The sequence below is a fragment of the Pelophylax lessonae genome, assembly GCF_965119305.1.
Source record: "Pelophylax lessonae genome assembly, chromosome: 8".
Taxonomy (NCBI): domain Eukaryota; kingdom Metazoa; phylum Chordata; class Amphibia; order Anura; family Ranidae; genus Pelophylax; species Pelophylax lessonae.
The window spans coordinates 218,400,052-218,427,713 of NC_138775.1; the positions used below are offsets into that span (position 1 = coordinate 218,400,052).

The 27,662-nt window shown below is 39.8% G+C and overlaps 1 protein-coding gene and 1 long non-coding RNA gene across 2 annotated transcripts in view; one reads left to right on the forward strand and one right to left on the reverse strand.

The window, feature by feature from the left end:
- The window catches only part of LOC309561597, a 971,235-nt gene extending 953,638 nt beyond the window's left edge, over positions 1 to 17,597 (forward strand). The window contains exon 2 of the long non-coding RNA XR_014225586.1: positions 17,453 to 17,597. This is a non-coding gene — a long non-coding RNA (uncharacterized lncRNA). The remainder of the gene's footprint in view (positions 1 to 17,452) is intronic.
- The window catches only part of LOC309562231 (uncharacterized protein), a gene marked incomplete at its 3' end in the record, with an annotated part of 1,785,816 nt that overhangs the window by 1,140,780 nt on the left and 617,374 nt on the right, over positions 1 to 27,662 (reverse strand). The gene's annotated exons all lie outside the window — the stretch shown is intronic.

Below are 27,662 nucleotides of genomic sequence, written 5' to 3' on the forward strand. Positions count from 1 at the left end.
GTGTGCACTGCGCAACGCCATCTGTGCCAAGGTCCACCTAACTACCGATACGTGGACCAGTAAGCACGGTCAGGGGCGTTATATCTCCCTAACGGCACACTGGGTAAATGCAGTGGCGGATGGGCCTGAGGCGGATAGCAATTTGGTGCATGTCCTTCCACCACCGAGGATTGCAGGGCGCTTCAGTTTGCCTCCTGTTCCTAACTCCTCCTACTCCGCTTCCTCATCCTCTACCGCCTCCTCATCTGGACAGCGTAACACCTTCACCACCAACTTCAGCACGGCCAGGGGTAAATGACAGCAGGCAGTTTTACAACTTGCCTGTTTGGGGGACAAACCACACACCGCGCAGGAGTTGTGGAGGAGCATGGAACAGCAGACAAATGAGTGGTTGCTGCCAGCGAGCCTCAAGCCCGGCCTGGTGGTGTGCAATAACGGGCGAAATCTCATAGCAGCTCTGGGCCTAGCCGGTTTGACGCACATCCCTTGCCTGGCGCATGTGCTGAATTTGGTGGTGCAGAGGTTCCTTAAAAACTACCCGATATGTCAGAGCTGCTGCAGAAAGTGCGGGCCGTCTGTGCGCACTTTCGGCGTTCTCACCCTGCTTCTGCTCGCCTGTCAGCGCTGCAGCGTAACCGGCCTTCCCGCTCACCGCCTCATATGTGACGTGCCCACAAGGTGGAACTCCACCTTGCACATGCTGCAAAGACTGTGCGAGCAGCAGCAGGCCATAGTGGAGTTTCAGCTGCAGCACGCACGCGTGAGTCGCTCTGCGGAACAGCACCCCTTCCCCACCAATAACTGGGCCTCCATGCGAGACCTGTGTGCCTTGTTGCGCTGTTTTGAGTACTCCACCAACATGGCCAGTGGCGATGACGCCATTCTCAGCTTAACTATCCCACTTCTATGCCTCCTTGAAAAAACAATTCGGGTGATGATGGAAGAGGATGTGGCACAGGATGAGGAGGAGGAGGAGGATGAAGAGGTAACATTTCCAAGGCTTTCAGGGCAGTCATTCGCAAGGGGCTCCGAGGGTGGGTTCCTGCACACACAAACGCCAGGGACACAATTGTCCAGCAGGGGCACAGTTCTGGAGGATGAGGAGGATGAGGAGGAGGTGGAGCTGGAGGAGGAGATGGAACCATGTTCACAGCAGGGTGGCACCCAGGCCAGCTCATGGCCATCACTGGTGCGTGGCTGGGGGGATACAGAGGACACGGACGATACACCTCCCACAGAGGACAGCCTTTCGCCGCCGAGTTGCCCACATTCTAACTTGTGCTGATTACTGGGTGGCCACGCTGCTGGATCCCCGTTACAAGGACAACGTACCGTCCTTAATTCACTCACTGGAGCGCGATCGCAAGATGCGCGAGTACAAGCGCACGCTGGTAGACGCGATGCTGCTGGCATTCCCATCTGACAGCGGGGCCACAGTGGAAGCACAAGGCAGAGGAGGAGGAGGAGGAGGTCGCCAACGCAACCAGGGCACCGCCAGCACCTCAGAAGGCAGGGTTAGCATGGCCGAAATGTGGAAAAGCTTTGTCAGCACGCCACAACAAACAGCATCACCAGCAGCTCAGATGGAACGTCTTAGCAGGAGGCAGCATTTTACCAACATGGTGGAGCAGTATGTGTGCACACGCCTAGACGTACTGAATGACGGGTCTGCCCCCTTCAACTTCTGGGTCTCCAAATTAGGCACATGGCCTGAGCTTGCCCTTTACGCCTTGGAGGTGCTGGCGTGCCCTGCAGCCAGTGTATTATCTGAACGGGTATTTAGTACGGCTGGGGGCGTTATCACAGACAAGCGCAGCCGCCTGTCCAGAGACAATGTGGACAAGCTCACGTTCATTAAAATGAACCAGGCATGGATCCCACGGGACTTTTCCGTACCTTGTGCAGAATAGCAATGGATACCGACCTTACCCACCCATTGTTCCATTTTTGCTCTTTTTCACTCTTTTGGGGTGTACCCTCATTTAAAATTTGTGAAAAGAAGCAGTGTTGGCTACCTCGTCCTCCTCAGGGCCAGATTAACGTAGGGGCTATTGGAGCTGCAGCTCCAGGCCCCTACGTTTTATATAGGCCCCGGGTTGGCCATATTCACTGTTACCGCTCTTCTGTCACTTGTAAACACAGAAGTCTGGCTTCTATGCTCGCTTCCCCAGGCAGCACCCTCAGAACCTCCTCACACAGCGCGAAGGCCGGACAAGGAGGGACAGTTGCCGATGCATGGATGTGTTTATGGGCTTCAGAGACAGCATCCCATGATGAATTAGGCATGCATGGCTGCACCCTTCCTCCTCTGGGTGCATGCCAAGGCACGGCCCTTAAGGCCCTTCAAAATCCTCAGCATCAAGCCCATGATGCTCTTAATCTGGCCCTGGTCCTCCTCCACCGCCGCTTCCACCTACACCGCCCATAGGTGTGCGCAGCCTATTGCATTAGGGTGTGCACCCCAAAGTTTAAATACACATGCATGTGTTTGCCTACATGTACATGGCCCCGATACATTACTCTCCCTGCTGGCAAAGAGAAATAGAGCAGAGCATGTCCGAGGGAGATCTTTCCCATCTCCTCACTGGCAAACAGAGTGATAATGCTATGTGCCCTAGGTGATTAGGGTGTGCCCAGGCACACCCGGCACACCCTGTGCGCACGCCTATGATACCGCCACATCCACCACCACCTCAACCTCCCTCCTACTCCATATGGGCCTCGTCCTTCAGAGATGAAGAACATTGTTTTATTTTTCTGTTTTTTTTTTGTTGTTTTAAGTTATTTCCATATCCACATTTGTTTGCAGAGCAATTGCCATGCTCTTAATTACGTTTTGCTGCCATTTGCAGCACTCTAGCCCTTTCCTTTGGTGTTTTAGAGCCATTTTAGTGCCTGAAAGTTCGGGTCCCCATTGACTTCAATGGGGTTCGGTGTCCGGGAAAAGTTCGGCAAAAGTCCGGGACAGGGACACGGACTTTTTTTTAAAGTTCGGCCGAACCCGTCGAACACGGACATCCAGGTGTCCGCTCAACTCTAGTCAAGAGTATATAGAGAACATATTGTTAAGTACAAATTGACTACAAAATACCAACTACATCTTTCACATTCACGTCGTATAAATAGATTTGTGATTAGGAACCCATCGGTGGAAATAGAATGTTAGAGTGATCAAACCAAGGTTCCCATTTGTTATCATAGAATTTTGTTGAATTATAAATTACATGGAATTTTTTTTTTCATTTGGTTAATCGAAGAGAGTCTAACCTTTAACCACTTAAGCCCCGGAGGATTTGGCTGCTCAAAGACCAGGGCCTATTTTGCGATTCGGCACTGCGTGACTTTAACGGACAATTGCGCGGTCGTGCGACGCTGTACCCAAATTTAATTGACATCCTTTTTTTCCCACAAACAGAACTTTTTTTTTTGGTGGTATTTGATCACCTGTGCGATTTTTACTTTTTGCGCTATAAACAAAAAAAGAGCGACAATTTTGAAAAAAATAACAATATTTTTCACATTTTTTTATAAGAAATTCTCAAAAAAAATGTAAAAATCAAGTTTTTTTAACATTTTAGGCCAATTTGTTTTCTGCTACGTGTATTTGGTAAAAAAAATTGCAGTAAGCGGATTTTTATTGGTTTGCGCAAAAGTTATTGCGTTTACTAACTACGGGAAAGATTTAGGTCATTTTTATTGTTTTTTTAACTAGTAATGGCGGAATCTGGGATTTTTTTTGCGGGACTGCGACCTTGCGGCAGACAGATCGGACCCCTGACTGACATTTTTGACACTTTTGGGGGTACCAGTGACATTAATACAGTAATCAGTGCTATAAATATGCATTGTTACTGTAAAAATGACACTGGCAGGGAAGGTGTTAACTTTATTAGTGATCAAGGGGTTAAGTGTGTCCCTAGGGGCGTGATTCTAACTGTCAAGGGGCGTGGCTTGTAATGTAACCACAGAGACATACGATCCTACATAGAAGGATCGTATAGTCTCTGCAGTTATACCAGGGAGAATGACAGATGGCTGTGTTTACATCAGCCGCCTGCTTTTCTCCCTCTCCAGCGGGAGATCGCGAGTGGCCGGTGGTCACTCGTGCGGGGATGTCAGGGAACGAGCGGGGGCGGGAGCGCGCCTCTGGTGGGGCACGCTAGCCCCCTAGAGGCTCGTGGGTGAGTGACGTACCGGTGCGTCGCTTTGCCCAGGAGTGGCTGACTGCCGCAGTATATGTACTTGCGGCTGTCGGCAAGTGGTTAATTGGGCTTGGGGTAAGGAAGAGGATTTCCAATTAACTGCAATCAACCAATGTATGGCAACACATATAGTGTGAATAAGTCTTATCTGAGGAACAGGTATCTCAGTGAATAAAAGACAATTGGGGAGAGTGAGGTTTATTTGCCTGTTAGAGAATTCGGAGGCAAAACTATCCAGTTGTTGCCAAATAAAGGATATCCTGTCACATTCCCAAAAAATATGGGTTCCCGGGGCATCACATCCTCTATAGCAGTTAGGGGAAGAAGATGGGAAGATAGCTTGCAGTTTAAATGGGGTAAAATACCATCTAGTTATTAATTTGTAGGGGGTTTCACAAATCGTGATAGATCTGGTGCATTTCCTGAGGTTCAAAATACAATCCTGCCATTCATCTGATGTGAGATGTAAATTACATTCTTTCTCCCATTTGTGCATATAAGGGAGTTTTTCCTCCAAGATGGAGTGTGTCATACTTTGATATATTTCAAATATAATACCCATACCTCTAGGATTTTAAGGCAAATCTTTTCATAGAATGTTGGGCTGGGGGTGTCAGGTAATTGATAGTGCTTTTGGAAAAATTGCCTGATCTGCAGGAAGTTGTAGTGTTCGCTATGGGGCAACTTATATTTGGATTGCAGAATCTCGAACGATGTAAACGTGGAGTTAGTTATAAATTTATATAAAAATAGAAAATTTCCGCGCTAATATAATGAATGAAAGAATGATAAATATCAGCAGCCAACACAAAATCAACCAACAGTGACTCAAAATATCAATAGAACATAAAAGTGTAGCGCTAAAAATATTGATAATCGCAAAAATAATAAATTAGTGTCCAAATGAATGAAAAACTAATAATCACAATAATGTGTATAAAAGAAAAAATGTCCAAATGAATGAGTCCCAAAAAAAAACTGGTGTGGGGTAAAAACATAAATCCGCATGCACAATATTCCAAGGGGGGATTCTTCCCCTGGCACCAAGGGTATGTGAAGGAGGGGAGCACCTCTGTGATAGGATATGATAAGCAGCTTACCAGATTTCCATGGCTGCTCAAATTAATGAGTCAGCCTCTCCCAGCTATTAATCAAAACCACTGAAGGTCAGATGTTACGTAGATACTTTTTCAATTCAAAGGAACCGCCTCTCAAGATGCGTGGAAGGATCAATGTAAGATTGGCACTCCTCAGTATTTGTCATCAATCATAAATGAATATGTGAAGAAAAGAAAAGCGAGGCCCATAGCGTAATCCCGTTTAAACTTGAAATCTTATTTATTAAAAATTATACTCACAATGTTTCATAAAATGACAGGCATATCAAATGGCTAAACAAGGGATGAAGGTGCGGCGTCCCGCGAACAGTCCCAGGTAGCAAATGATGAAGGCCGGCTAATTTCCAGCGGGCATGTGGACGTTGCGTCTGGAGTCGCCAACGTTTCGTCTCAATAGACTTCGTCTGGGCCCAGACTTCATCCCTTGTTTAGCCATTTGATATGCCTGTCATTTTATGAAACATTGTGAGTATAATTTTTAATAAATTAGATTTCAAGTTTAAACGGGATTACGCTATGGGCTTCGCTTTTCTTTTCTTCACATATTCATTTATGATTGATGACAAATACTGAGGAGTGCCAATCTTACATTGATCCTTCCACGCATCTTGAGAGGCGGTTCCTTTGAATTGAAAAAGTATCTACGTAACATCTGACCTTCAGTGGTTTTGATTAATAGCTGGGAGAGGCTGACTCATTAATTTGAGCAGCCATGGAAATCTGGTAAGCTGCTTATCATATCCTATCACAGAGGTGCTCCCCTCCTTCACATACCCTTGGTGCCACGGGAAGAATCCCCCCTTGGAATATTGTGCATGCGGATTTATGTTTTTACCCCACACAAGTTTTTTTTGGGACTCATTCATTTGGACATTTTTTCTTTTATACACATTATTGTGATTATTAGTTTTTCATTCATTTGGACACTAATTTATTATTTTTGCGATTATCAATATTTTTAGCGCTACACTTTTATGTTCTATAGTTATAAATTTATGTAGGAATGTTACATTTCTATCAATCCAATGTTTGAAAATGTTACTGTTATGGAGACCGGGGTATGAGCAGTTTCTATGGTGACAGATTCAACAATGTACACTGTGCTTTCTATGTAAGGGAGGAGAGGAACACACTTACATCTCTCTGTCACCCTTGCAAGCTGTAGTATGTTTAGGACAGAGAATGGAATGAGCTGTTTTGGACCCTCATTCAGTAGAAATCATCTGACATGCATACTTCACAGGACAGGAAGGGAGATGCGGGTCCAACAACAGTATAAGGAAGTCGGATTCAGCAGCGGTATTCAGCAGCTATATTATAATGTTGTTGGCCAGAGAGAGGAAATAGTACAGAGCGGGGCAGAATGGAGGAAAAAAGGTCAGTAGGAGTGACACACACAAGAATGAATGTGATTCGTTCTTCATTCATTCAATCACAAAAGGTGATTCTTTGGCTCATAGACACAAATGGGAAATTTAAGATTTTGATTGGAATTACACTTTAACTAGGTCTTCTTGTAAAGTTGCTATTTCCTGTTGTGAAGTTGTTTCCCTACCTATTTTTTTATCATTAGCATACACTGAGAATGAACTATTAATTCCAACCTCTATATTGTTCATGAACAAGTGAACAAGTTAAACAGAATTGTTCCTCAAACCAAGGCCCTTTTCCACAAAAAAAACGAAATATTATGTTGCCAATCCTTTAAAGAAGATGATTAATTTTATGCTTTTTCTTTTGAGTAAGCATGTTCACAGTGTTAAACAAATAGCACTGTGCATGCCAGCGTGCACTTGCCCTGATTTTGCTTGCAGCCAGCTTCAGCCTTCCCAGACCCCCACCAGCTCTGAAATGTGGCACGGCATTCTCTTTACGCTCCGGTTCACACTACTTCAGCGCAATTCCAAAGCCACACATCAGTGCGATTTGCACTGCCAATTTCATTTCGGCTTGTGACTTTATACAACACAAGTCTATGCAAGTCGCAATGAAATCTGCAAAAAGTAGTGCAGGAACCTTTTTCTGAGTCGCAGCTATTTAAACAGCTCCATTGCTGACAATGGGGTGCAACTTTGTCATGCAATTTTGAACTGTCAAATGGCATTACAAATTACACCAGTGTGAACGGGGGCTTATTGCATGGAAGGTTTATTATTATTAGTATATTTATTATGATCATTACACTGCTTTGGTTTATGACATTGTACTGCTGATTTTATACAGTATGGTAAAAGGAGAAGAAATACTTCCAAGCTATAGTTCCTGACCTAGGCGTCAGGCTGAGCATCACAACTAGATGACTGAAATGAATATTAAGTCAGTTTAGTTAGTGAATATTCTCAACTCCTTTAGTAAATCAGCCTCAGTGTGTCTCTGTAGTGGAAAGGAGGGGAGTGATTTTACATTTTGCAATAATGTAACTGCATTATTTGTGTTAGTTACAGTGTCTGGAGCTGTGGAAAACTAACATATACAGTTGTGTTCTGTAGGGGTTGTACAAGAATCAGTTTTGTAGACAATATTGTGTTATCATGGGCTTAAATAGAAGCAATGGCAAATATTTCTGAGGCCTTCCAACATGCCAAGTCCAACAATGTGCACTGCACTAAACAGCAAGGGTTACATTGGGAGAGTGTTGGAGGCCAAGGCCAAGGATGCTCTGCTTCTGTGTCCAGTTCCTATAGAGACCAAGCAGCAATGTTCAGACTGTGCTTGGTACCAATATAGTATGTTATCTGTGGCCATCTATAGTTATCTAAACCTGACTATGGAAAATTGTTGTAAAGACACATCATATACTGTAATGTGTATTTGAAATCTTAATACATAAGTTAAAGTTATATACTGCTAACTTATTTATCATGACTGCTAAGGGTAATTGTTGTGAGAGATGTTAGGCAAGATTTTTGTTTTTCAATTAAAAACCAAGGTCATTTGAATTACATTAGGTAGCGTGTTCAAATTATAGTACAATACCTTATACTGAAAGCTTCAGATGTTATCCTTCCCAAATAATAAACACATCATATCCTAAATATTCTGGGTAAAAAAAACACAACTGCACACAATTCATTTGATTTAATAAAGTTTATTGATTAGAGAATAAAGTTTTGTGGCACATGGAAATGTAAGAAAATCAGAAAGAAATCAATAATTTGATTTTATATTTTTTTTGTATTTTCCATTCTTGCTGTCCTATTTGCTACGTTTGAAGTTCAAAATGCACCTAGAAAAAAAAAATAAAAATAAAAGCAGCCATATCAATAAACAACTAAATATAATGCATTCAGTACTGCAACATTAAGGATATTTTGTGTGTATCTCTTATCTGCACATAAACACATTACAAAAAGTGTATATAGATTTAGAGATGTGACTCTGGGAAGTGTTTTGATCAGTAATTAGATTAAATTCAATGCATTTAAAAGTGGAGGTCTAGTTAACAATATACAGTAAGATGTATAATGAGAAAGAACCTCTTAGCCCTATAACACTGCTTCTATTCATATGGAGGCAATAAAGTCTATGCGTTTTTATTGGCAACCACAAGTGTGATGTGTCTGATGTGTTGTGTACCTGAGCTTATAAGGAACAAGAAACTGAAAATCTTTATGGTCAATGGCATCACTAATGGTATCCAAGAAGAAAATCATGAATATTTAGTGCCCCCCTCCATCCTCCATCTTTGCTCTACTCATCCCTTGCTGTGGTTCTCCTATTCTGACCACCACTCACTCATCAGATTTGTGTCACTTTCTCTATCCTATGAAATTACCAGGCCTTTCTGCCCCCCCTTTACTTTCTTTTATCATGTAAATTGCTGTACACGCTTCTCTCCCTTTCTACCCCCCCCCCCCCCCATGTCTCCTCTTACTCCTCCGTACCATGAAGCATTTCCCAGACATTATTCATTTTCTCATATTTTGTGCCGCCCTGATTAGAAACCAAATCTGATACACTAAGTAAGGTTACCCTGTTTTCCCAGATGCAATCCTCCCACCCAAATCCAGCACATCCCCAAGTTCTGTGACTCTGGCATCACCCAGAGGAATGAAGGATTTTTTTGCTTTCTGGTTTCAAATGTCTATTTATTTGAAACCTGCCCTGGACTGATGTCACAATGTCATAGTCTGGTGGCTTTCCTGCACTTCAAGCACAAATGTATGATGTTCTCAATAAAGATGACTATTGTGGAAGTATGAGACCAGAATAAGAGGGAAGAGCTACCATGTGCTGCATATGCAGTCTGCTCACCAATACTGCTGCCACTACCTCCCTTACCATGTTTGGACATTTGGATTGTAAGTAGTGTGAACATTGGCTCCACCTCTGTTGTGGTCATGTCAAAAATATATTTTTGGGCAGCATAGTAACTAGCACTGATCTCACAAACAGAACAATGAGTGCAAAGTGTTTTCAAGAAATTCTCAGAACCTGGACCTAAAACAGTCACATAGGGGTTGATTTACTAAAACTGGAGAGTACAGAATCTGGTGCAGCCAATCAGCTTCTAACTTCAGCTTGTTCAATTAAGCTTTAAAAAAAATGGAAGCTGATTGGTTTCTAAGCAGAGCTGCACCAGATTTTGCACTCTCCAGTTTTAGTAAAATCAGCCCCAAAGTTTGTAGAAATAAAGAACCCTTTTTGTCAATCAGTGATGTTTCAAATACACTGAGTTCTCATGCAAAGTGTCAGCAATGGGCTCTAATACAGCAAGCAATGATAGAGGAACAACTATTTTTGCATGAATAGTTGCTACTTTTAAAGCATTAAGTGTAAAAAGATTATGTCAGCTTTTAGCCATAAAACAACCAGTTCATGACAGCCCTTGGTGGTATACTATGTATGAGAGTACTGGCTGGAGAGAGCAAATGCTAGTGTCAGACTGGAACTCAGCTGGCTGGGAGAAATACCAGAAATCAACAGTATAGATCACCAATACTAACTCAGACATCTAAGTCATGCACCTAAAGATGTCACTTTAAATAAAAAGTTAATTGCGCTAAGTTAATGCGTTGCTAACTGCATACAAATACCAATAACATTTCACATTTATTGATGGAATCTCAGGATGTGCATAGTAACGTATCAGCTTCTAGGTTTTATTCTCAAAGTTTCAAGAGTAACTCTACGTTTGTTGAGGAAAAAAACATTCCCCTCTGGGTGATCCATGTACATTGCAGGAATTTTATTATACTTTGTTGCAGTTTCCTACCTTTTGTTGTTCTGAGGAAACTGCTGTTTGTTTGTCTGTGTCCATGTGCACAGTGAATCTGTATGGGAGTGGTTTTATAATTATCAATCAGGTGCTGCACCTGCAGGGCTCTAATGTGGAGGGCTGCAGGGCCCGCATCCCTTTAGACGTGATTTCCCTTTGAGAGTATTACACCAAAAATGACATATTTGTTGCAGGGGATGCTCAAAATCAAAGTTGCGTCTTAGTGCAGACTTCTGTGAAAAATCAGTAAGCCAATCACACAAGCAGGAAATTACATTTCTGGGGGAGCGTTGTGTACACCATCTGTGCACAGAACGCCTCCAGGTAGCCATATTGCACTGAATTTTACAGAAAATTGCAGTTTTAAAAGGAAAGGTAATTTTTAATAGCATTCAATTACAATATGACTTGTGTCACAACTGTATATGCTATATTATTATTTATTTTATTTGATATTTTTTCCCCACAAAAGTGGAGTTACCCTTTCATTGAACACGCTGAAATTAGAAGCTGATTGGTTCCTATGCACAGCTGCACCAGATTATGTGTACCCCAGTTTTAGTAAATCTCCCCCAGTATGTCTCCGCAATAAAATTCTGGCTGCTGGCCCTAGAGCTGCTACCAGCCGGTGAAAATACCCCATGCTTCAGGTATGAGGGAGCATGTGACCTTCTACCAAGTGACAGTGCTTGGGTCTAGCAATGAATCATTACAGAGGGAGTGATGTCACTGCTCCCCCTAGTGTCTGACATGGAGGATTCTGGAGTCGGCTGTGATGGAGGAAGAGGTGGAGAGGGAGGGAAGGTGAGTATCTGTGTGTCGGGGAAGTCCCTTTGCACAGACATTGTCACTGTGTCCTGAATGGATATGGTGACAGTTTCTCTTTAAGTAGTATTTTTATTTTTATTCTTTTTTACAGTTTGAGGGGAACAATTAGATGATAGTTCCATTCTAATATAAAATATTTAATATAACATATCAATAAATTTTGTCTGTAAAGATAATAGTACAGAAGCGGTCATTACTGATATGGGTTTAAAGGAACAGGCTCTGAAGTAGTCACACATTTGAATAAACATCCAACCGGTGTATTTTTAAAAGACAAAACTCAGTTCCTGCTTGTGTGCCCAAGGATAGAAATTCAATGGGTAGAGACTCAGGATAACTGCCCTGGAGCCTGCAGATTAAATACCAATCCAGCAGTGGCAATCCCCATATTTCTGACCTCACAGGTTCCCTTAAGATGAAATGTCTGATTTTATTATAAGTCCATTTCTTTTATTTTCTTGAAGTGAAATCCTGGTAGATGTATTAAAGAAAATAAATATAATAATAAACTTACCACATGGATATTAATGCAGTCAGTTGTTTCCAGCCTAAAATCACCCTATTGTATTTATACCTGGAACACCTGGAACACCAGGGTTAATCTTGGGAAGAAAAAAAATATATATACATTAGCTGTAGATAGAAAGCAAGGAACCATATTGCTTCATGTCAGGGTTGCAATATATGGACTGTTAAAATATACACAGTTACAGCAAACTGTTTTTTTCCCTTTGGGATAAAGGTTTTACATAAATAAATAAAAGGTGATCATTGCATGCACCCCTGTCAGTGTTTTGTGGGTTGTCTCAACCCTCTAACTGCTACATCTGTAGGACAGCTTGTTCTGTTGAAAAGCAACTTTCTTACTGGCAAGGTCACTTGATGAAAATAAAGAAAAGAAAGTCTAAAAAAGAAAGCAAATGCAGCCATCACATCTAAGAATTGGTAAGCTGCAATACAATAAATGTTTTCTTTTGTGTTTATAACCATTTTAAGTCAGAGTACTAGATAGTGTCAGGCATGTTACTGAAAGATTTTGGCAGAATGATAGCACGGGCAGTTACATGACAAATTCATGTTATTATAGCATTAAGCAGATAAACCAAGGGAATGGCATTGCCTGTTATTGATTAAGGCAGTAGCTATGATTTATGGTTACATACAGAGGCAGGCAACAAAATGCATAAGATGTCTTTCACACTGGTGGCAGTGCATACTGCCCTCTGAAAAGCAATTTGCAGTGGATCACCTTTCAGAGGGTGGTATAGCAGTGACTGGCAGGCAATCCTGCTACCTCCTGAATGTCTGTCTGTTTTTGTATGAAAAACCTGAGCAGAAACCTCATGTCAAGCATTGGGCCCACGATTGCAGAGGGCTCACATTGACCACAGCAAGAGAGTTTCACAGGCGGTGTCACCTGACGAACTCTGCAAGCTGAGTTAAAATTGCCACAGCCACGACATGTGTACATCCCCAATATGGCTGCAATGTTAGAATTTAGATGGGTGGCTGAGAGAGTGGTTAAACAGCAGTTCAACAGTCTGTTTTTACTGCTGCTCGTGTGAAAGAGCTCTAAAAGACATGTAAATTCTTACAGTGAAAGATTTGACACTTAAGTATATTGGTATGAACAAAAATTTTGAAGTAATTTAAATAAAACATTTAAATATGTTAAAAGTAAAAAAAAAAATGTTGGTGAATTGCCTTTTTATTATAAGGACTGTAGAAAGTACGAGGGGACATCTGCTGTGTATGGAGGAAAGGAGATTTTATCATCCGTTTAGAAAGAATTTCTTTACAGTAAGGGTGTAAGCTGTGGAATGCTTTACTGCATGATTTATAATGATATGGAAAATGGAATTTAACCACTTCAATACCGGGCCCTTTCACCCCCTTCCTGCCTAGGCCAATTTTTAGCTTTCAGCGCTGTCACACTTTGAATGACAATTGCGCGGTCATGCTACACTGTACCCATATGAAATTCTAATTATTTCTTTCATACAATAGAGCTTTCTTTTGGTTATATTTAATCACCGCTGGGTTACTTACTTAAAGAAAAAAAGAAAACAGACAGAAAATTTTGAAAAAAAAAACGTTTTTCTTATTTTCTGTCAATAAATTTTGAAAATAAGTAATTTTTCTCCTTCACTGATGTGTGCTGATGAGGCGGCACTGATGAGGTGACACTTATGGGTACTGATGAGGTGGCACTTATGGGCACTGATGAGGTGGCACTTATGGGCACTGATGAGGTGGCACTTATGAGGTACTAATATGCCGCATTGATGAGCACTGATAGGTGGCACTGATGAGCACTGATAGGAGGCACTGATAGGCGGCACTGATGAGCACTGATAGGCAGCACTGATGGGCACTGGAAGGCGGCACTGATGGGCACTGAGAGGTGACATTGATGGGCACTGATAGGCGGCACTGTTGGGCACAGACAGGCGGCACTGATGGGTGGCACTGATGGGCTGCACTGATGGGCACTGACAGGCACTTTATGGACACTGATGGGCAGCAGGGATGAGCAGGCACTGATGGACACTGACTGGCAGCACTAAAGGCACTGATTGTGGGCACTGTGGACACTGATTGTGGGCACTGATGGGCACTGTTTTTTTACTTTACTGTAATTAGGGCACTAATACAGATAATCAGTGCCATGATTACCTGTTCTAGACTCCCTTTGAGGAGTAGCCGCTGATCGGCTCTCTTCGCCACACACTCTGACAGTGTGAGAAAAGGAGAGCCGGTAAACGACACTTCCTCATTTACATGTGACCATGTGACTGTGATTGGACACAGCCGATCACATGGGTAAAGAGCCAAGTCATTGGCTCTTTGCCAAGATCAGGGTCGCGCCGTGTACTAGGAACACAACGCGGCCAAGGTCGGCGCACTGTGCGGCCCCGCGGGTACCAAGAGCAGCCGTTCTGGGCGCCATCATATGACGTCGTCCCAGAACAAGAGCCGCACTGTTCCGCTGTCATTTGAAGGTGGGCAGGCGGCAAGTGGTTAAAAAAGGGATGAATGATTTTCTTGCAATTACGAAAGTCCTAAAACTAAGGCCAGTAGAGCAGTATTTTGGTCCAGGGATTTGATCCAACTGCCCTTGGTGCATCAAGAAAGACATTTTTCCTCCTCTGTGGGAATAACAACCGTTTCCCAAGGGGTTTTATTTTGCCTAATCTGAACCAAATCTGCAGGAGCTAAAAAAAAAAAAGTTGTATTTGATAAGCATCAGTTTTGTTTCATTTAATCCACGGCCAGAGCTGTTTTTTGCAATTTTTTTTTTTAGGCCTGAAGATTAGTTAAAACCCCCAAAGAGTATATATTTTCTATAAACAGAGACCCTGGAGAATAAAATAGTGGTAGTTTCAAAATTTTATTTCACACAATATTAGCATAAAGGTTTATCAAATGCAAATTTTCAGTAATAATACACTAAAGTTAAAGTGGTTGTAAAGGCTAAAGATTTTTCTACCTCAATGCATTCTCTGCATTTAGGTAAAAAGCATTTCATGATCATCTCCCCCCAGCCCTCCCTAAGTACTTACCTGAGTACTTTCTTGATCCAGCACTGCTCTCTTTCTCCTCACAGGATTCAGGGGTAGCAGCGGAAGCCCTGTGAGGAGGGAGCGGGGAGCAGGTCAAGCTGTTCTGTGTATCTATAGATGTACACAGCATGGCTAGTTGCCGAGCAAACTGGCGGGGGGGACCCCAGAAGAGGAGGTTTTGGCTGCTATGTGCAAAACCATTGCACATATCAGGTAAGTATACAGTAACAACTTTTTTATTTTAGAAATAAATGAACCTTTGCAACCCAATTTAATTTTAGTGCACAAAAATGCAATATATTAGCCAATCTTTTAGTAAAATATAAAAGATTTGATGTGTGTGTACACACAACCCCCTGTTGATAATGACATATGCCCCATGTTGTTGGCAATAAAGGGGTTAAATGTGAATATAAAATTAATCTGAATTTATATATTGAACGCTGTCATTATGTATATTAAAGACAAACGTTAGCCTTCTGTCACTTTAAATCAGGATGGTCCAAACAAATGATTACCTTTACTAACTGAAGGGCCAGCTAAAAGTCCTGTATAAACTGTATGTAGCATCAGATTCATACAGTATACAGTGCTGTGTTTGGTGTACTAGGAACACAACGCGGCCAAGGTCGGCGCACTGTGCGGCCCCACGGGTACCAAGAGCAGCCGTTCTGGGCGCCATCATATGACGTCGTCCCAGAACAAGAGCCGCACTGTTCCGCTGTCATTTGAAGGTGGGCAGGCGGCAAGTGGTTAAAAAAGGGATGAATGATTTTCTTGCAATTACGAAAGTCCTAAAACTAAGGCCAGTAGAGCAGTATTTTGGTCCAGGGATTTGATCCAACTGCCCTTGGTGCATCAAGAAAGACATTTTTCCTCCTCTGTGGGAATAACAACCGTTTCCCAAGGGGTTTTATTTTGCCTAATCTGAACCAAATCTGCAGGAGCTAAAAAAAAAAAGTTGTATTTGATAAGCATCAGTTTTGTTTCATTTAATCCACGGCCAGAGCTGTTTTTTGCAATTTTTTTTTTTAGGCCTGAAGATTAGTTAAAACCCCCAAAGAGTATATATTTTCTATAAACAGAGACCCTGGAGAATAAAATAGTGGTAGTTTCAAAATTTTATTTCACACAATATTAGCATAAAGGTTTATCAAATGCAAATTTTCAGTAATAATACACTAAAGTTAAAGTGGTTGTAAAGGCTAAAGATTTTTCTACCTCAATGCATTCTCTGCATTTAGGTAAAAAGCATTTCATGATCATCTCCCCCCAGCCCTCCCTAATTACTTACCTGAGTACTTTCTTGATCCAGCACTGCTCTCTTTCTCCTCACAGGATTCAGGGGTAGCAGCGGAAGCCCTGTGAGGAGGGAGCGGGGAGCAGGTCAAGCTGTTCTGTGTATCTATAGATGTACACAGCATGGCTAGTTGCCGAGCAAACTGGCGGGGGGGACCCCAGAAGAGGAGGTTTTGGCTGCTATGTGCAAAACCATTGCACATATCAGGTAAGTATACAGTAACAACTTTTTTATTTTAGAAATAAATGAACCTTTGCAACCCAATTTAATTTTAGTGCACAAAAATGCAATATATTAGCCAATCTTTTAGTAAAATATAAAAGATTTGATGTGTGTGTACACACAACCCCCTGTTGATAATGACATATGCCCCATGTTGTTGGCAATAAAGGGGTTAAATGTGAATATAAAATTAATCTGAATTTATATATTGAACGCTGTCATTATGTATATTAAAGACAAACGTTAGCCTTCTGTCACTTTAAATCAGGATGGTCCAAACAAATGATTACCTTTACTAACTGAAGGGCCAGCTAAAAGTCCTGTATAAACTGTATGTAGCATCAGATTCATACAGTATACAGTGTTGTGTTTGGGCAGCGGGACAGAGAATTCCCATCAAGCTCCTGGAACAAAACTGAGTTGGGCTGACCACTGCTTTGTGTTTTCTGACTGAGTACAAAGCTCCCTGTGATTGGTTGGGATCATGACATCATTGGCCTTCCTCTCCACCTCTGGCAATCAGAGGAAGCCTTCTATTCATTCAGAAAATACAAAGCTTCCTGTGAATAGCTGAGCAGCACTCAATTTTGTTCCGGGAGTGGGATGGGAAGTCCCCGTACTGCTGCTTGAACACAGCGAGTAAATCTGTTAGTGACGGTAAGGGTTTGCGTAGAGCTTCCTGATGATGACCTGTTGTTTGGTTGAAACGCGTTAAAGGCTTGAATGAGTCATCGCGACAACACTTTCACCTACGTAACTCCCAAGGACCGTGCTGAGCAGTGATTCACGGAACTCACCATACGCCTACCAGGACACCCTTAATACCGATGCTATATATACTGTGTGTCAGGATATAGGCGACCTTAGAATGTGAGTGTAGACATTTTCCCTTTTCTCTTTTGTAATAAATCATACAGTTTTATGATATGAGGTTTCCCTGTGTCATCTGTCTTCCCCCATTTACATCTGAGGAGTAATCATTGTGAGATCTGCTAGCAGAGAAACCACCCAGGGGATATTTCCCCAACAAGCGCAAGAGACCACACTAGAGATAGGTGGTCAGATTTCAGGGTGAGTGTACATCCATGTGGGGCACTTGTTTTGAGCCAAAACACTGTTTTAGAGCACCGTTTGTTTAAAATACAAGAGCACAAGCACTTTATAAAACACAGCACTATGGAGCTCTATTCATTATAAGCTGTCACAGTTATGGGCTATTGCTGATATTTCATCAACCAAACAGTAAACACGGTGTATTTTTCTATAAATGTTAATGTTGTATTGCAAGTAAGCTTACAGTAGTACTGCAGCTGGTGGAAAACTGCTTACACATTGATTCACTAAATATTATTTTTTCTTTGGTGCTAAGTTATATTTTTACAATGGTTTGCTAAGGCCCGCTTGATCCAAACAAACTATTTTAAAGTGAGAGAAACAGGAGATGAAGCTATGATTGTTAGAGTGAACTTTGTCTTTGATCTTATACTGTTGCTGTACATAAATCATACTTAAAGAAAAGATTATACTTTTATATATGATTTAGCCAAACCCAATCTCAAAATAATACAATTTGAAAGATAGCATATGCAAAGCTGTATTTACTAAGGAATACATTTCAAACTTACCACGGTACATAATAAATTGTTAGCCAAATCAACTTTCTATAATAAAGAAAAGATAAGATATGATAAGATAATTACAACACTGTTGTAAAGCTATTTAATAAGAGGAATATTGGTTTAAGTATTTATACTGTTACATTTTGGCAGCTGTAAACAACATAATAAAGAGGTTACAAGTTTTTATTTTTCTTTAGCTGTAAAGTAGTTAGGTGGATTTTTTTACTCTGGATAATTCCATTGAAAAAAAGTGTTCTTCAATTCCTGGCAATGTAAGTGTAATATTAGCTACATACAGCAGAATGAGGAATGCATATTTAAATCACAAATCAACAAAACATTTTACCCCAGTAAGACCGAGTATGTTTCCAAGCAGTCCCTGAAGATATTCTTTGCCAATTGATCCCAGTGCATTTTCCTTAAATAAAACAAATAAATTAGTGAAATCCTAAAATCACACAAACTGTTTTAGAGGTAATACAAATATATTTTCATTATTTAACATGTTTATTGCTTTACGTCTTTGCTGTATATTTTAGTTGGTTTTATAATTGCTATGCTCTTTTTGGAGAATATTTTTACAGCATTGACTTTGGCATTGTTAGTGCAATGGTCCTCTGTCTTGGTGCTTTTAACACTTATAATTCTTGCTGTGACAGTAGGAGAAAGCTTGTTAAAGAATGACTAATGAAGGTAAAGATGTTTCCCTTTACTCTACTGAAAAGTACTAGAGGGAGGGAGAGTGAAAAAAACTGTTATGTAATTTACAGAGACATCTGAAAACTGTCATTTTAACAATCTGCTGGAGAGAGCAGTTAGGTCTTCTTTAATGCTTGCTTGCCATAAGAGATTTGCTAAATGTTAATGTTACTTCCCTGTTTTGTTTTGTTTTTGTGTTTATTTTTGATAGGATACATTGAGTCCCCATTCACACTAGAGCGACTTGTCAGGCGACTTGGTCGCCTGACAAGTCGCGGTGGGTTGCTCGCCATTGATTAGCACAGACCCGTTCTAATAGGAGCGACACAAGTCGCTACGACTTAGAAAAAGGGTCCTGTACTAATTTGGGGCGACCTGGAGGCGACTTGCATTGACTTCAATGATATGAAGTCTGTGCAAGTCGCGCCGAGGTCGCGGTGCACGCTGTGCACCGCGACTTCACAGGTCACCCCATCAAGTCGCGTCGCCCCTGTCTGAACGGGGTCTTAATCTTTGCCTATTGCTTACTGTTACATTTTATCTTATATCAATTACAAAAGCTCTTCATTTCTGCGTAGTCACCACAAACCATGGCTTTGGACAACAAGGCTTCCGGGGTCAGCACATAAACACCCACACATCATTCTGCAGTCAATAACACATTCTCTTGTTTCATAAAAGGATCCATACTGCTGCCCTGCATGCAGGTACAAGATTTTTACTTGATGGAATATTGTACAAGGTGTGACAATTTAATTTCTGAGAATGGACCAGAAATAACCCTACAGCTCTGCATTCTTCAAAAGATCGGATTACATTTGAAGACTCTTTCTGATCTTCTGTCAAGACTTGAGGCACCATCATTACAGACATCTTTTTCACTCCCAAATCCTCCATTGAAATCGGCTGCTCTGTTTCCCTGTTCATGTTCAATTCTTCTTTCATCATTTGCATGCTCAATCTTCAATCTGAGTGTACGAGGATTCTCACTCTGTCCACATTTGCATCCGTCCTTTGTGTTTTTGGCTGCCCACTTCTTGTGTCATCGTGGACATTTTCCAAACCCACCTTAAACTGCCTATTTCATTCAAAAACACTTAAAAAATTTGTGGAATGTTCACCTTTTGTAACAGTTACATTTTCATTTGCATTTTTTCCAATTTTCATTCAAAATTTCATGCAGATTCCTGCTACTCATTTTCTGCCAACAGCACAATGCACACATGTACTATTTCTTCTACTATTCTGTAAAGACTGAGTCAACTGGTCTGCAACCCAGGTGATTGCAAGTTAGAACATGTCAGAAGACGCTTGAGTGTGAATGGTTGCGTGACTCACCACCATAGTGCTATGCCGCAGGCATTCCGGGAGTTAAATTGTCACACCTCATACTGTGTGCTTACAATTCATCCACATTGGGCCTGTACACCTAAAACTGAACTTCTAGCAGAACAGGGTGAGAGTTTGCCCCATCTTCTATTCATTAGTTTTAGGTGTACTGTGTGGGAATATGTCTTGTTCATCTTCTCCTCTCCTAGCCTCAGTGTGACTTGTGCATCTATAGGGTCAGGTCTTGTTGGTATAATGCTAAGGTTAGTCAGTCATTTGCAGTAGGTAGGCACAAGATAGTTGGCTTAGGGTGGCAGGAAGTATAAATCTCATCCTGGCTCTTTAGAATAATCTAAAAAATATGATTTCCTCAGTTTAGAGCACAGCTTAGCAACCAGTTCCATATGTACTCCAAGAGATACTTCAAGCATTTTTAGGGGGTACACCCGCTTGTAAAAAGAATCCATTATTACCAGTCCAATGTTTTAGCAAATTAAGTCAGATATAAAACAGATCTTACCTTGTATTTCTAAAAACACAATTTATTGTTTGTAAACATTTATACACAAAGGATACCAATGATCAATGTATACTTGTCAAGGGGTGCAGTACAGGAAACAGTAATGATGAGGGGGGATGGTGGGAGGTTCACTAAGTGTAGTTGAGCTCACAGGAAATGGACACTCCCAGAAGTTTATTTTTAAGAAGGAACTTCACCTCAGGATTTCCCTGCATAGGAGCAGTGTTCGGTGTCTATGGGCAGCAGGAAAGGTAAGTATTTTGTTTTCTTCCTTGCAAGCACAGATCTCTTTAAGCAGCTTTTGCTTAACTACTTCAGCCCCGGAAGGTTTTACCCCCTTCTTGACTAGGCCCTATTTTGTGATTAGGCACTGCGTTACTTTAACGGAAAATTGTGCGCTTGTGCAACGCTGTACCCAAACAACATTTATGTTCTTTTTTTTCCCCACAAATAGAGCTTTCTTTTGGTGGTATTTGCTCACCTGTGCGATTTTTATTTTTTTTGCGCTATAAACAAAAAAAAGAGCTACAATATTTTTCACATTCTGCTATAGGACATTCCCAAAAAAAAAAAAAAAATTAAAAAATCTAAATTTTTTAACATTTTAGGCCAATTTGTTTTCTGCTACATATTTTTGGTAAAAACAAATTTGCAATAAGTGTATTTTGATTGGTTTGCACATAAAAGGGGAAAGGAAGTGATTGGCGCTGCCTGGTGGGGTGTTATGGGAATGTATATGTAGGATACTATGCTTCTAGTAAGATGTCCTATAGAGGCCTGTGTAATAATTTAATATTGGAATCAGTGGATCATCAACTTAAAATCTGATAAATGACAAACCTGTGTAAAACCAAAGTGGGTCTATGTATAAAAAATGAAATAAAACCCTATATACATAACATCAGTAAATAAATTTCATACGTACAAAATGTGCAAAGAGAAGTGCAAAAAGTGAATAAAAAAAGTGAAGTGCTAAAAAATAAATAAAATTAATCCAATGAAATCCAGTAGTAAATATGTGACCATAAAATAACAATAGGTAAGTATGCTATAAAAATTCTTAATAAATATAAGTAAAGTAATAAATAGCGTATATATGACCCTAAAATGACAATGTATATCATTATATGTGCAATAAGATCCTGATTAGTAAATTGAAAAATTCTAATAAGGTGCTCTGGAGTCTAGGAGAGATGTATTTATATATATGGATTTTTGACCTATGGGATGGTGAAACGATGCTGAATAATAGAAATGATTAGGTTATAAGGTGAAAGATAAAAAATATAAAAAATTTAAAAAATTAAAAATATATATATTGTTCCATATACCCGGTGGTCTGGCAGGCACTCTACACTTGATTTACAGATATATAACATTGCCCATAGTCAGCCTAGTGAAATAAACTTTGATATATACTCAGGCAATCTGATTCAGTGTAAGACATACAAAGTAAATAAAAAACTAAAAAATATATATATTTATTCTGAACACTAAAAAAATTGTATCTCCCATTCCACTGTATATAATCCACAGCAGTGGTTGGAAGTGATATAGAAGGGTGCCTGCCTTTGTAGTTAAATGCTCATGTGTATTTTTTTAAAAACTTTGGGCATAGAGAAAAGAGCACTTCAAATCCACCATATATTGACTTCACTTATTTAGGACCCTTTTGGACTTTTTAACCACTGAGACGGCACATTTACTTGGATTTATTTGTTGGATTATTTTTATTGACTTTTTAGTCTGCATTTTTTCATTTATGTACCGCTAGTTTGGCACGGATATTTTCACCAATTAATTGGTTCACCTTTTGCACCTTTTGCACTTATTTATTTATTTATTGAGAATTATTTATTCATTTTTTTCCACTTGTATTTATTGGCACTTTAAGAGCATACCCATCGATTGTCATTTTAGGGTCATATATACGCTATTTATTACTTTACTTATATTTATTAAGAATTTTTATAGCATACTTACCTATTGTTATTTTATGGTCACATATTTACTACTGGATTTCATTGGATTCATTTTATTTATTTTTTAGCACTTCACTTTTTTTATTCACTTTTTGCACTTCTCTTTGCACATTTTGTACGTATGAAATTTATTTACTGATGTTATGTATATAGGGTTTTATTTAATTTTTTATACATAGACCAACTTTGGTTTTACACAGGTTTGTCATTTATCAGATTTTAAGTTGATGATCCACTGATTCCAATATTAAATTATTACACAGGCCTCTATAGGACATCTTACTAGAAGCATAGTATCCTACATATACATTCCCATAACACCCCACCAGGCAGCGCCAATCACTTCCTTTCCCCTTTTATTTCTTCAAGTGCTCCCCTTCTAGGGCCGCATTTTTGAAGTGGGCAGCAGCTAGGTGCGGTGTTCAATTGTACATATATACCCCTCATCCTAAGCGCGGAACTACATACACCCTACTGGTTTGCACATAAGTCATCGCATCTACTAACTATGGCAACGATTTATGTCATTTTTATTGTGTTTTTTTTTTTACTAGTAATGGCGGCGATCTGTAGCGGGACTGTGACATTGCGGCGGACAGATCGGAACCCTAGCTGACATTTTTTACACTTTGGGGGGTGTCAGTGACATTACTAAAGTAATCAGTGCTAAAAATATGCACTGTTACTGTAATAATGCCATTGACAGGGAAGGGGTTAACCCTGTGGGTGATCAAAGGGGTAATGTATGCCTTTATGCTTACTAACTGTGTGTGTGTTGGGGGGGGGGGGGTTCTGTGACAGGCACAGATAGATCGCAGTTTCAGCTTAAATGAAACTGCTGATCTGTCCCTGCCTATCTCACAGAAGATCCGCCTGCTTTGTTTACATAAGCAGGTGGGTCTTCTCTCCATTTCCCGGATGATCGCGGGAGGAAGGCGACAATTGCCGCCTCTCCTCCCGCGGCCCACCTCCCGCTGTGTCTAAACTCCGTCGGCATGAACCACATGCACTCCAGTCACATAGTACTACATGACTGGACGCAGCCGAGCCGCTCTGTTGCAGTAATATTACTGTGGGCCGTCGGCAAGCGGTTAAAGTAGAGCTAAAGGCAACATTTTTCTTTTCATTTTGATAGAGTGCATGAGGATTATAACCTCTGTCAGTATTATTTCAATATGTGTCTCATTGGGGAGATTTCCCTTCACTTCCTGTCCCATAGACAAAACAGGAAGTGAGCAGAATTCCCTCCAAAATGAGGGAATCTGAGTGTCACCAAAACTAGTGTCCCCATTGGAAGATTTCCCCTCTTTTTCTGTTCTGATGTCAACCCAAAATTTTGAAATTTCTTTTACTTTAATTTTCAATAATAATGATAAAAAAGGGCAAATAGAGAGGGGGAATAAACCTGACAGGGGCACAGACAGCAATAAAAACCTGACAAAAAAAATGTTGCAGTTAGTTATACTTTAAGAGTCACTTTAAGCTGAATTTTGTTATTGCAGTACTTCTAAAGCCTGAGAAAATGCCCAATGCTTACATACCTAAGTTTTTTAATCCATAGTTTAATTGCAACAAAACCTGATGGAGAGGTTTCAAGAATTGAATTGTAAGGATGAACATTCATTAAAAAACATCTTGGAGAACATTCTTACCAGTGTTTGATCTGGTCCCAGTCCAAGCTGCTCATCCAAGGCACATCCAAGTTTTCCCTGTTTTAAAATAGGTAAAAAAGGGTTTCATACATGATGTATATATATATATATATAAATTAAGCTCACATGTGACACAGTCCAAAAGAAAACAAAGTATGGTAAAACAGAAAAGCAATAAAAATTGTCAGCAGCTTGCAGAAAAGTATCCATATTACTATAATATATGGACTCTTGGCCCCCTCTGGCAAACAGTCACATTTCAACCTCATGACATTGGTGACATGGTGTCTGCCAAATGGGTTTGGGGACTGATGTTTGAGAAGTGGGGCTCTTACTGAAAAGTGATCTGTTCCACCCGCAGAGACAATCTGTCCAATGCATCAGCAGATATACCTTGTTCAGAAGTTTGGTAAACATTGTTTATTACACTTTTAGTTGTATTTCAATACTGAGAATTAGCATTATGCTGGCCATACACTAGCAGAAAAATCGGGCGCGTGCGTTTTATAAGATCGAACAATTTATCGGAATGGCAAAAGATACTACCATCATGAAACCATCAAATTTCAAAAGATAAACATTCCATGAACATAAATAATTTTATCGTTAGTTTTCGTAAAATCAGAAGTTTGTTTATTATTGTAGAATTTTGGTTGGTTATTATATACTCTAATTGCAAAAGCTAGCAGTGTGCCCATGCTTGATGAGTTTAGCAATGAACGTTCGTGAAAATAAAATGCCCTTTACACAAAACATTTTTTTTCATGGATCGTACATGTCTATTATTATGTTCATTCTGTAATATGTTTACCTTCTGGGTTAAAGGTTTTGGCACATGCGCAAGAAAAGTTGCACGATTGTTCTCGGGCGAGGCAGCCAAAAAACACAAGATTGTCGTTAGATCAGCAAAAATATTTCCAATTTCTCAAATGATTTTTTGAGGCCGAAAAGTTGAAAGAGATTACCGTTCGTCATCCACTAACTATCAGAATATCGGGCGAACGATCGTCATTATAGATTTTTGACCGATTTTTCTTCTAGTGTATGGCCAGCATTACTCCTTACTTCATATTGCCCAATAAAATATGGCCTTTTCTTTGTCTACCCTGTTCATCTCACCAATCCCTACTGATTTTACTCAATGTAATATTTTACCAACATGAAGGGACACATAGCAGCCAATTTTAACTGGTTTTACTAATGTCAGGATGGACAGGATGCTTTATGATCGGTTGTTATTATTATAGCAAAGCGTTTTAAGACTTTTTGGAATATATTATAGCAAATTTTCAGGATTAAAACTTTTATTCTTCAGTTGTGATTTACCATAGCAGGTTTGGAATTGAATACATGGGAACAGTGTTTAGTTTCCAAGCCCTGTTTGCTCTACTTGAAATGTCTTCTTGAATAAGCCATCTGGATGTACAAAATGTATCTACACCTAGCAACCAGATTTCAACGTATTCCCGTCAGTTAGGAAATGATTGGTAATTGGTTTCCATTCTTTACAATACTTTGCAATTACATTATAAAAGGTTCTTACCAGTAATTCTGCTAGTTTAGCAGCAGCATCAGGAGCACCACTTCCCTTTAACTATAAAACAGAAAATAATTAATCTAAATTAATATTATATCCAATACAGTGCTTATGGCATTCAAAATACTGATTATAAGATTTCTAATTTGTTTGCTATGTTTACAAAGCAAACCAATGTTACAGTTAACCCTAACCGGGCCACATGTTCTTACTGAAATGCAGACATCAACACATACCTTTTACTTTTAGCTGTAAATTATTTAAAGTGAAAGAGGAAAAGGAGGATCCTGGAAGGAGGATAGCGGTGTTGAGACCCCTTATGGTTCAAATTTAGAGGCGAGCGTGGTATGAGCACAGAGGGTGATACACCCAGAAATATTTATACTTGAAGCATGAGAGCACTTTTACTTAATGAGCACCGGAGTGGGACTGATCTGTTGTATTTTTATAGATTTTAATGTTTGTTTTGCATACGCTAGTTTTTAGTGATATTTATTCATATTGGTTGACACAAACAATTTTCAGCACGCGGGACAGTTTTATGTTATTGCCTATATATGAATTTACATTTTTTGTTATTTATAACATGTGATGCACTTTATGAATTCGCATTTAACAGACAGAATCCTTAATTTTCGGAGGATTTGATTGGAAATATTTTTATGCTGATGTTGCAAGGCTTTACACATGCCGTGGCTGTTTTCAGATGGTTTGACAACTCCCTCAGCTATTGAATTAAATGTATTTTTTTTTTTTTTTTTATGCAGTAGGGCTTTTAGGGACACACAAAGGATTTGAGAACAAAATGGGATAGAAGGACTACTGCAAGAAAATGAGTCTATAAATTATGCTGAAATTGTTATATTATTAATGAGTTTGGATTAAAAAAATATATTTTTTTGAATAAAAAAGAAATTGCAGTTTGAGATAGTTTAAAATATTACCTCACAATAAAGTTTTATCAGATCAGCTAATACGCCCGGAGTAATGGTCTGAAATGAAATACAGCAGTTCACATAACAACTTATATTCACATGACAAACATTGATTGAAAAATCAGACAACAATAGCAAAACTGTTTATATCTACAAATATTTCTCTGACTACTTTATGGCATGCTTTAGAGCTAAGCTCCAGATAAATCTATATACTTTTTCACCTGCCAAGAGATTTGTCATTGTGTTCATGAAGTTTTGTGATGAAGGCAACCTTAGTAGACCTGATTTTCCTCAACAGTTTGGTCACTAACTTTCTACTATTCTGCAGCTGTCTCTGTCAAAAAACATTTATGAATTGTATTGACTGAATGCCTGGATCAAATAGTGTTTGTTGTAACTGTATGGGGTTCATCTTGATTAAAATAGCATGAAGATGTATTACAATGTTTATAATCCTCTGTGATAAATCTGTAAAAGTCTCTTCAGTAAAAATCTTAGGCTGGGTTTAGTATTAGACAAATATCCAAATGCTATGTAAAAGTTCAGATTCTGGTCCCATAGCAACCAATAATTCTAAGCGACATTATACAATCTATTATTTCTGCCATTTCTAATTTGCATATGATATTATATATACATACCCCAAGGGCTGTTATCAGGCACTCTGATTGTAAAAGTTTCCCCGCCTATTGCAGAATATTATTTCCAATTAGTATATATAGGGAATTCAAATTTTACTTAAAGAAATCATTATATAATACAGTAAACAGAGACATGCATAGGTAAAGCACTATTTATTTAATACAATATGAGAACATAAATTGCTTCCTCATATTGTTGTATTTAATAAATTATATTTTACATGAGCAGTGTGGCTGAGTTCTTCTTCAAAGGGTTGTGATGGTCTAATAGATAAAATGCTCATTTTTGTTATA